Here is an 11217-nt window from a genome sequence, read left to right on the forward strand (position 1 = left end):
CCTATCAAATTAAAGATAATCGAATCCTCTTTCCAACGCCATCGAGTTTGATAAAATCTAAGCTCGGAGTAAAAAGTTGTGATTGTTTCAGTAGAGCCCTATTGGGCAGGGCCACAACCATGACCCAGTGGATGGGTAGTGGTTCAAACAACATTCCGTCAATCCCCTCACCAGTGGCACTTCGTCAGCTTTAAGTCAGGGTATTTTTTGTCTTTTTCCTATATATTAGGCACTTAAACTACGTTGTTTTATGACTAAACTACGTCACTTTACTCAATCTAAGCCTAATAATCTAGTTAGACAATACCCAAAACCCTCATTCTGCTAAAATCACCCAACTTAGAGTGAAAACAAAAGAAAGAGACGACCAACTCTCTCAAGAACAAGCAGAAGCATTTTTCAAGGTTCAGCTCATTTCTCCGTATATTTCATCACCATGTATGTGGGATTTCACTAATGTGTTCCTTTCATCCACTAGTTCCCTAGAATTCAGTCAGTTCCTTGATTCTTCATATCTTGTTTAGACCTAGGGTTTATAAGACCTAGAAGATTCATGGCGAATTTTGTTTCTATAGTATCCTTAGTCGAAATAATATGTTTTCTTGGAAACTTTGTATAATTCCTTGTATAAGACTCAGAACCCTAGTTTTTGTAAATTCTCTTAGTTCATGAATTATACTTGCTAGGTCAGTTAGACAGAAAATCATGCTTCAGGTTTTGAATGTCACATTCTCAGTTAGCATGGAGTATTTTGAGTTACTCGGTATTTAGTGCATCTTAGCTTCATGAATATTCAGTTGGGAGTAGACTTAGCAGTGAGTTGGACTAGAGTTCAGCGTACCCTCATAGTCCCATAACTATGTGCCTGCGTAGGATTATAAGTCCCCTCAGTTGGGTATCAGTTTTAGTGATCATACCACAACCATGCCTTTATACCCCTGGCAAGGTATATTGGGTCCTCTCAATGGGGCGTATACATCAGACTCCACGTTTAGTTCACGCGGTTTATGTCGGTTAATAGTACCTCCCACAGTCAGACTCTTAGTGCATTGACTAGGTTTTTAGCATTTACTTTAGTATTCAGTCAACATGTTATCTTCATGATTAGTACTTGATCATTGCATACAGTTATCTTTCAGTTATACTTTAGTAGATATCTATTTCCTTATTCAGATTATATCATTGCTTAGTTAGGCGATGTTCAACTTATATGTATTTTGTTCAGCTTAGAATATCTATATCATGCATGTTCAGTACATTCCAAGTCCTGACTCATACTTTGCACTACATCATTTCATGATGCAGGTTTAGGCACTCAGCTTCTAGCTCACGCTTAGATCGATTCTCGATTTGACTTCAGCAGCATCAGTGGTGAGTTTTCATACTTCGAGGACAATAGACATGCTTTCTATTTTAGTCTTTATTTCAGTTTTTAGTTTTGTTAGAGTTAGTTGGGGGCATGTCCCAGCAACTAAACTCAATTTGAGGGTTTTCAGACATATTAGTACATGCAACTCGAGTTGTTAAGTGTTGTTTTAGTTATCACTAAACTCCTATTATTTTACATATATTCAGACTAGTTGGGTTTTCCCATTTTCAGATATTCACTGCTTTAGCTTCTGCATAGTACATGTTTGACTAAGTTATTTTCAGCATGCTTGTTATATGCCAGACTCAGGGTTAGCTTGGTGTCACTCGTGATCCTAGGTCTCATGTTACATCTAGGGGGTAGCCTCGAGGTGTGACAATGCCCACCCTTAGTTGTCACTACATGTGCTTCCTATGAATTCTCTTCCATGCATTTCACAATGATACTACAAGTCGTAGAGATACATACACACATAACGAGAAATATACATCCATCTTAACAAGGAACTCAAGACAAATCAAGAACTAGAGAACCACCCCCTAGTCATCACGTCATCTCCCCTACATCACATAGTAACAATCTCTACCCATCTAAAGTCCATGCATAAAGGCCTATACATGCCAACTCCAAACATCTACAAGATATAAGGTGGTCAAAGTAGGTCTAACTACTTTATTGAAAAAAACCTAGCCTACCTGGGTGCCTAGCAACAACTGATGAACCTTGCCCATGAATTTGACTTCGAAGAGGCAACCTTTGATGAGCGAGAACTAAAAGATCGTTAAACTTTATCCTTCTTATGTAGTAATTCCCCCCCCCTCTCATTGCTCCCTTGTCTCGATTACCTTTGAAGGGTTTTAGAACTGCCCTTATATATTTCATCCTTTCAAAAATGAGAAGAAAATAATAGACGACAATTAGGTTGCTGAAATTTTACATCCCGCTATAGAAAAACTCCAACAAATATAGAGGCACCGCCATAGAGGGAAGACTCCCGTTATGGAAGGCTAACTTCAGCCTAAACAAAAAAGTTAATTTGGCCAAAATCAACATGTGCTTAAAATTTAAAAATTATTGCACCACACTTTCAAACTTTTCATACTCCGCACGAGGTGCCCTTTAGTACCAACGGATCGGGTTGTTACAATAGATACTAATTTATCCATCATTCATCCCTTAATGACAACCTAGGTGGAAAGAAGATAGATCAATTATCAAAGTATATCACACGGTTTGACACATTAAGAATACACTCACACTACGCAGGAAGCACCACGTTACCCATTCTACGTACCCAATATTATCGTAAAGGAAAATTCAATATCATGAAACCACAATATAAATTCTACTCCGCCTATTAGACTTGACCCCACTATAGTGACCATAACCCCGTTATAGCAGTATCTATGTAGTGGCTCCCCAACTGCTATAGCTGCATCACATAAATCACAAACATAAGAGGGATGGGAATGGGTTTTCATGCCCATTTCTCTCCATGTTCACCCCCAAAGCTCTATGAACTCTCTGATAACTCCGTTCAAAAATGTTAAATCGAGGTAACCACCGCATACCCTACTTTTATTACTTCATTTTATGCTTAAGAACGCTCACATGCTATGAATTAAATAAAGTAGAATAAGATTTTGGATTTTTTTAAAATTTTGAACAATAACTGCTTGATTATCGAAATTGTCAAAGAATGAGGTTTTCCCTTATGTTCATAATGCTATTATAGTATTCAGGGCGTAAGGATTACGAATAAAGGGCCAAAATTGGTTTCGAAATGGTGGGAGAAGTTAAAGGATTGTTCTTGAAGAACAAAATAGATTTGAGCATGATTTAGGACTCGAGATGACTGATATTTTGTATATTTAAGTAAAGAAGTACTTTAGGAACACTAATATGAAGAGAATTGTCTAAAATGAAACTTTTTGGGCCCAGGGGCGCCATTGACACGCCCCCGGAGTTCTGAAACAATGAAGGTCTCTATAGCGGCCTTAATCTCTCTATAATAGATGTCGCTGTAGTGGGTAACAAACTACTATAGCATCTTCCGCTATAGTTTTTTGAGCATTGATGTGCATCCCGCTATAGCAACACACTGGCCGCAATAGCGGAAGGTACAAAAATAATGCAACCCTTATGGATTGACTGCAGTAGAAATTTTTAATTCATAGCCCTCTTAGGATGGTTCTATGGTTTTCTAACTTATGATTTTTAATATGCAGGCTAACAATATAACCCATTGAGGAATGAGTTATGGGTCCAGACTACCCCTACTAGATATTTCTGTATTCTCCTAGTAGGCAAAGGTTCCATGAGATATGGAGGTCGAGCTTCTATTTAGAGAGAGGCTTAAAGATTAGGGGAGTGGATGAGCAAGTTTATGCCTTCTACAACTAGCTACACGAGTTTGGTTGGGGTCCTTTAGTGGAGACCCTTTTTTTTTCTCAGTAGGGGTGGGTGTTGGAGTTTTATGACCATCTCCCTACCATTCTCTAGAATACTCCCACCCCCACTATCTGCATCCGGGGAGTGGACGTCCCCATTGACTCCCTGTTAATGAATCATGTGCTAGGACTGTTGAAGGTTTCCCATGATCCTTCCATGGCTAAGCTGAGGAGATAGAAATACTGGGAGGAGTTCTGTTGGATTACTACTAAGGGACTCACTAGCCACTAATACTCACCAGACGCTTGGAGGTGGTTGACACTGGTGATCTGGAGGATGCGTCTATCAAGAAACCTTATCGATGTGACCTATCCCTGGGCCTTCTAGTAGTTGCATCATACATAGGATCCTGGTGAATGTGGGGGTGCAGATCGTGTCTGAGTGGAAGTATTTCTACTGTGGTACTAAGAAGTCCCTCTTCCTTCCTGGTCTAGATGATACAGATCAAAAGAGGTGGAGCATGATGATGTATTCAACCCCTTGTTAGTGAGTAATAAGCGTTATACTGCACCTAAGAGGAGGAGGAAAGATGAGGCGGGGGGTAGCCAAGTCGTAAGAGGTGTAGAAGAGGGTAGGTAAATTGATACAAACCCTATCGCCACCTAGTCCCAGCCCCCATTATCTAGCACCCACCTCAAGGCTAATCTAGTTGTAGGTAGCAGGCACATGGAGGCTACTACTACGTACCCTCTGCCCCACCTACTCCTTCCCAATACATAGTCGCGCTCCATAAGGACCTTCATGCTGAGAAGAGGAGAGGGTGCTCTCGAGACAATTTGTTGGCTCGTATGTGGAAGACGATGAAGGTCATATTCAGCTGCATCGCCCTAGAGTAGGAGCTTCCCCAGCTATAGCCAGAGGATTTGGATGAGTTCCCCTTCATGTGAGATCCAGAGGCGGGAGAGCTCTCTCCATGAGGGTGATAGGCAATTGGTAGGATCACCCATGTTCGGATATAGATATTGTTTGGTTTACCACATTTGGGAGAAAGGCATCTTTTACTGCTTTTCTTATTTTCGACAGCACATAGATACTTGTTATTTGGATGGCTTATTCTTCTTTCTATGCTAGGACACTTTGGAATTATGCATGGATAAGTTTTTGTTGTTTTTCTGCATTGTACTAAATTGAATAGGTGATAGAGTTTCATTTGAAAGTGGAAACACAAAGCTGGAAAAAACAGATTTGAGTCTTTGATTCTTCCGCTATAGCACGTACAAATCATTATCGTGGGGGTCTATTGTAACGCATGTGCATAACTATAGTGACTTTCGTTATGGTGAGGTACTTTCCGCCATAGCGGGAGCGCTATAGCAATCTAGCACCCGCTATGGCAACCCGATGATTCCCGGCCAGAATGCAAAAGTTTAGCAACATTACCCCATCCCAAATCTATTCCAAGTCTAAAAATCACCTAACGCTTAACCATACAATCCCAAGACCGTTCCCAGACACAAGTCTCACATTCCAGATTCCAAGATCTTACCCAGCAACACTAATAAGGCACACAGTCACCATATAAGCAAGACTAGCCCTACCCATGGTTCCCAACCAATACCGACTATTCCGAAATCAAAGCTTCCCCATAGTCATAATCGATTATGTCCCCTTACCATTTTTACCAATGGTAAGTTCATGCACATTTTAAATAACCCCAAGATAATACTTACACATGTATAAAACAAACTTTGCCTCATGGCCATAAAATTTCAAGATTGACATACACAAAACATGCTCAATAATAAAATAACAAATTCAATCAATCAAGCAAGTATAGTTCACATATAGGTAGTGATTCAAGCAACACAATGCACATAATAACAATCATTTAGAATTCATCACCAATTAGTCAAGCTCAGTTATAATATTAGCGTCATGAATGACCACTAACCGGCCATCTATGCGTTCACATGGCCCTTAAGGCCAGATACCAATTGGAACCTTCTTAGTTCCATTCTTCCCTTGTATATATTCAGCAACAACATTGACATCTAGATTACTTGGTCGAAATACCAATTGGAATCTAGAGATATCAATTGGTATTCCAATTCGCCTCAACCCATACCACAAGCGACAAAACGCATGAAAAGAGTGAAGAAGTGAGACAAATTCCTAGAATGTTTCGTAGACCCCTAAAGGTTAAATATGGACACCAACATACCAATCCTTAGGATTTTATTTGACATTTTCTCTTGTACTGGGAGACCGCTAAACTGGGCTTTGACACCAAGTTGTCATGACCAACCCATCGAGTACCTACTCTAACACCTAGATAGGAGAACCCGCATGACCCAAACTAGTTAAAACATGCTAAAAATAAATGAGTTATAAGGAAAACCTCTTTAATACTAAAAACTTTCATGAAAACATCAATATTTGATAAAAGTTTTTCGCAATTAATCAAAAAAATCCTCCCTCAAGAAAATAGTCTAAGCAGGTACAAGAGCTACTAAAGAAGTACAATTTATACATAAAATGAGATACAACTTCCACCATAAGGAAGGAATATGAAAGTTGTTAGAGATCTTTATCCTTTTCACCTATGAAATATTACTGCATTCCTGCAACCAGACTATGCCAAGTGGCATAGCAAGAGTAGTATCAATGCAAACAACATATATTGGTAGGCATCACCGGTCGATACGATCCTATCACATAATATAGTGTAGATAATTAGAAAAGTCATGTAATGTGGAAGTTACACCACCCCCACTTCATACTCATACCCTTCCTAAGTAAATACCATGACTAAGAACCTTAATTACGTCACCCTAAGGCTTTCCAAGCTTGCATGTGATGTCACAATAATACACAATCTTAGTCTAACCCTTCTACCACATTAATATCCTTGAATATCATGCCATCACTAGCCCTATCAACTAACCTAGTATCATTTGCAACACTCATGTCAACTCTCTGGCCCTTTTTGGAACAGTAAATGAAACTGACACATTAGACCAACTCATCCTTAGCAAACTAAACCCATAATCATTACAAAGCCAAGTACATAATGACCAATACTAGACAACTAAAGAATTGATTTTCCATAAACTCAATCAAGTAGTCTAGACAAGTATGTCAGAAAACCCCTAGAATTTAGATTCCAATAAACAAATAACATACCTCAATCATTCCAAGTAACACATATCCCGGACTTCCAGCCCCTACCTTGACTTATCATAATATGATCCATGTCCCACATGGTCACATACAAGTTAGACATGTGATAAACTCACCTTAACCCAAACCATTCAAGGATCAAACATGCAAAGAATAAATCAGGTCCACTCATGGAACCATAAACACATATTTGGTCCTCTCACAGAATCCAAACTAAACTGTTAGTGTACCAGCATTGTACATGATACATACTTAGTTAGTGTACCAGTGTTGTAGCTGAGTCAATCGTAAATGGATATCTCCATATCAGGCTAGTACCCGAGCCAACCATTAGTATATACTAGGTATGGTATCTGAGCCAACCGTGGGGATATCTCATACCAAGCATGATAGCCAAGCCAACCAGCAAACACAGGCAAACATGCATAATCATAGACTCATGAACAATCACACTTGAAGCTACAAGTCATATAACTAGGTCATTACATGAGATTATCAACATGTTGTTGCTACATATGCTTCTTATGTATTCTCTTCCATGTATTCCACAATGATATTACAAGTCGTAGACATGCATACACATATAATTGAAAACATACAATCACCTTAACAAAGAACTCGAGACAAATCAAGAACTAAAGAACGATCTCTAGTCATCACTTTATCTCCGCCCTATAGTAGATAACAACAATCTCTAACCATCTAGTCTTCGTGCTCGAAGGCCTATACATACCATCTTTGAATATCTACAAGATATAATACTGTAAAAGTAGGTCTAACTACTTAATTGAAAGAAACCTAGCCTACTTGGGCACCAAACAACATCTGATGAACTTTTCCCATGAATTTTACCCCATAGAACTAACCTTTGATTAACGAGCATTGAAAAATCCGTAGACTTTACCTCCCTTGCGCGGTAATTCTCCCCTCCCCCTTGTAACTCCCTTGTCTCAGGTGCCTTTGAAGGGTTAAAAAGTAGCCCTCCTCTATTTTCTCCTTTTAAAAGTGGGAGCAAGGATAAAATACAAGTGAGAATGTTTATAACTTCTCTAAAATGATTATAAAACACGTCATTCATATTGAAGATTGGGGTATTTCCTCAATGACTAAAAGATAATTCAGTCTGAACAAAATCATGGTAAGCTTTACCTATTGTGATTATATTCAGGCATTTAATAAAGTCCTATGTTATAACAATGAGAGGCATAAACATACTTGGTTTATAAAAGTATGTGCCAAGATATTTGCTAACCCTACACCAAATTGGTTTTCAAGGAACTTTCATGGTATATATATATAATTGATGTAAAGAATTTCGGCATAGATATATAATCTCTTTTATGGATCAAGAAGATATTAAAAGTACTCGGTTAGAAAAGGTAGATATACCTCAAAACCTTGATTTGTTAAACAAATGGACTATTCCAAAAGTGAATATAAAAACTATTTATGATTATGGTTGGTTTGATAAAATCTCAAATAAACAGTTGATTAAAACAACTAAGCAATCTTTGGCGTTAAATTCATCAGAACAAACTATTTGTTTATTAAATAAGTGTGATATTGAATTTTAGAAATCCCAATATAAATTCTTGCATATTGGCATGGTTCAAATTGCTTTCAAGCCTTTGACTCTTAAAGGGTTACCAAAGACTTTCTGAGCTGCTCTTCGTGATGCGAGAAATCTTAATTTTCGATAGTCTTTGATGGGTTCGATAGAATCTACAGTGGCCTATGGCCCAGTTTATTTTAATGCTCAGCTAGATTTGCAGTTATCTTTGACTGATTCTAATATCCTAGATGCTTTAACTTTGAATGTTAAGATGCATGGTTATAACTATGCTGCTGGTTTTGAATTAATCTGCTTGTCTTATAGAATCTATTTTAAATTACTTGCTACTTTGAATCTTAGATGTAAGTTATATGATACATCTGATCAAACTATTTTGATAGAAACTAATTTCGCCAGATATCTTGATGAACTTAGGGATGATCTTCCCCTTTCGCGGGTATAACTGCCTTTTCTTCTAGCCTTGGTTATCCAAGGAGGACCCATCCTGCAAACATAGCATTTAGTTTTAATCATTCAAGAGGTTATATTTTTAATCATTCAAAAGGTTATAAACTTCATCACAATAAAATCTTTCATAAAGCTCTTGTTCAATCATGTAATCATTGACGATATCTATCACCATTCCGTCTATAATTCTCCATAATATATGTTCCTTTAAATCTCTATTAAGAGGAACTGCCTTCAAAATCGTAACCAAATCTTTATCAGGAAAGAAGTCAAGAAAACCCATAAGAAGAAAGATATTCTCTTGATAAGAAGTCTGGGAGGGAATTATCAAAATAAATTAATTTTCCTATTACTTAGATTCTAGATTCTATTATACCCCCTAATCAACTGACAGATGCTGTCACCAATTCTGAATATTCTCATATTAGTCAAAATTCCGATGGAAAAATTTGTATGCAGTATGATGAAAAAAGTATTCCTTATAGTAGACATTCTTTTGCTTTTGATAGAAGACTGATTATTCAACATATTTCTCCGATAGAACCTTGTTAAGGTCCAGCTAGAAATCGAGTTGCTTCATTGCATACTTTATCAACAGTTATATCTGCAGAAAAACAAAAAATTAAAATTGATCCTCGGTTAAACATTGTTTAAACAAATGATAAATCATCTGATGTTTCTGATAAGGATATTCCTTCTGTATCCGAGATGGATTTTAATCTTAATGATGCTTAATGATGAGTGAACATCAAATTGATTTTAGTCCAGGCTCACTGGCAAGAGTATAGATTGCAGCTTGTAGGATTCATCATGTTCTCAGTGACAAATATCACCATGACATTTGCAAGCATCATTCGAATCTTGATGAACCTTACAAGACTCGGGTTGCTCATCCTCTGTTGCATAACTTGCTTCAGAATCATCATAATCTGATTCGGAACCAGAAGTATATAGAAAACTATAAATCTTCTCTTGAATATCATCATCAAGTTCTAGAGTCTTAAGCTTTTCCAACTTACAATTTGGAGCTATATGCCCAAATTTTCCATATTTATAACACTTAATCTTATCAAGATCTCGCCTTGACCTATTCTTGGTAAATCTATGAGATTTACGATGAGCCCTACGCTCATCTATGAGATTTAATAATCTGATTATTAAATCATATTATGAGATTAATAATAATAATAATAATAATAATAATAATAAAAATAAAACATACAGTAATAATAATAATAATAATAGTAATAGTATAACATATCTAATGGTACAATCAATATGAAACCATTAGAGCCTAGCATACATCATGGTGGTGGTGGTGGTGGTGTTGTTGGAGTTGTTGTTGTTCTTGTTCATGTTGTTGTTCTTGTTCGCTGTTGTTGGTGTTCTTGTTGTTGTTCTTGTTCGTTGTTGTTGGTGTTCTTGTTGTTGTCGTTGTTGTTGTTGTTGTTGTCGTAGTTGTTGTTGTTGTTGTTATTGTCGTTGTTGTTGTTATTGTTGTTGTTATTATTATTGTTATCATTTTTATTATTATTATTATTATTATTATTATTATTATTATTATTATTGGTGTTGTTCTTGTTGTTGTCGTTGCTGTTGTTGTTGTCGTTGTTGTTGTTGTTATTGTTGTTGTTATTCTTATTATTGTTGTTATTATTATTGTTATCATTGTTATTATTATTATTATTATTATTATTATTATTGGTGTTGTTCTTGTTCGTTGTTCTTGTTGTCGTTGTTGTTGTAGTAATTGTTCTCCTTCTTCTTCTTCTTCTTCTTCTTCTTATTCTTCTTATTCTTATTATTATTATTATTATTATTATTATTATTATTATTATTATTATTATTCTTCTTCTTCTTCTTCTTCTTATTATTATTATTGTTATTGTTATTGTTATTGATATTGTTATTGTTATTGTTATTGTTATTCTTATTCTTATTCTTATTCTTATTCTTATTCTTATTCTTATTCTTATTCTTATTTTTATTCTTATTCTTATTGTTATTGTTATTGTTGTTGATACCCAATTTTGACTGTATGTAATTTGAGTTAACTGTTGAGCTTCTTTAATTTCAAACAATTTGAAACGATCGTCTTTGAAAAATTCTAATATATATATAAGCTTTCTCTAATTAATTTGGTTAGTTCTTCAGAAATAATTATATAATTTTATGTATTGGTTTATATAATTTCATCTTTTCTATAAGCATTTAATAAATAGCCCTAAAAATAAGTGTTCGATATAAATACATATTT

This window comes from Solanum verrucosum, unplaced genomic scaffold (assembly GCF_900185275.1).
Source record: "Solanum verrucosum unplaced genomic scaffold, falcon-dt-bn FXZP01000198.1, whole genome shotgun sequence".
Lineage (NCBI taxonomy): Eukaryota > Viridiplantae > Streptophyta > Magnoliopsida > Solanales > Solanaceae > Solanum > Solanum verrucosum.